The following is a 551-nucleotide window of genomic DNA, read 5'->3' as shown; positions in this document are numbered from 1 at the left end:
TCAGCCTGTAGACGATAATTCTGATGGCAAAACAACCAAATGGGTTAGGCGGGGGAAAAAAAAAGAATAGAAATAGAAAGAAAGTGACTTTAGCTTAATTCATGAGATAAATTAAAATAACTTACACTAGATTCCTGCTGACGCTGAAAGTGAAGAGAGCAGCACACTGCAGTCAGTAACAATGGGAGAAGTTGCAGTTTGGCTTTGAGCTTTTGTGGTTAGTCACAGGAAATACCTCCACCCAAGATAAGAACGAATGAACCAATCAGCGAATCTTCATGGGGGCCTCAGTAAGATATGTGAAAACAGCTGATTTACAAGAAAGTCATGTTTCCACAGCAGAACTCAGTGAACTATAGAGTGGAGTGGAAAAATCACAAAAATTAAATTTTTATGTGCCTGTCACACTTTAATGTTTCAGATCATCAAACAAATTTAAGTATTTGGCAAAGAGAACACAAGCAAACACAAAATTCTATTTCTAAATGAAGGTGTTTGTTATGAAGGGGAAAAATCCAAACCTACATGGCCCTGTGTGAAAAAGTGTTTGC

At 37.4% G+C, this 551-nt stretch overlaps 1 protein-coding gene across 1 annotated transcript in view; it reads right to left on the bottom strand.

The window, feature by feature from the left end:
• The window catches only part of LOC146611811 (interferon-inducible GTPase 5-like), a 3,662-nt gene extending 3,494 nt beyond the window's left edge, over window positions 1–168 (bottom strand). The window contains exon 1 of the mRNA XM_085343152.1: window positions 126–168. The gene's annotated coding sequence lies outside the window, so the exon portion shown is untranslated. The remainder of the gene's footprint in view (window positions 1–125) is intronic.
• Window positions 169–551: the final 383 nt, after the last annotated feature.

Source organism: Diplotaxodon limnothrissa, linkage group LG19, assembly GCF_057381915.1.
Source record: "Diplotaxodon limnothrissa isolate DT_005_m linkage group LG19, D_limnothrissa_male_GT1.1, whole genome shotgun sequence".
NCBI lineage: Eukaryota > Metazoa > Chordata > Actinopteri > Cichliformes > Cichlidae > Diplotaxodon > Diplotaxodon limnothrissa.
This window is presented reverse-complemented; position numbering and strand designations above follow the sequence as displayed.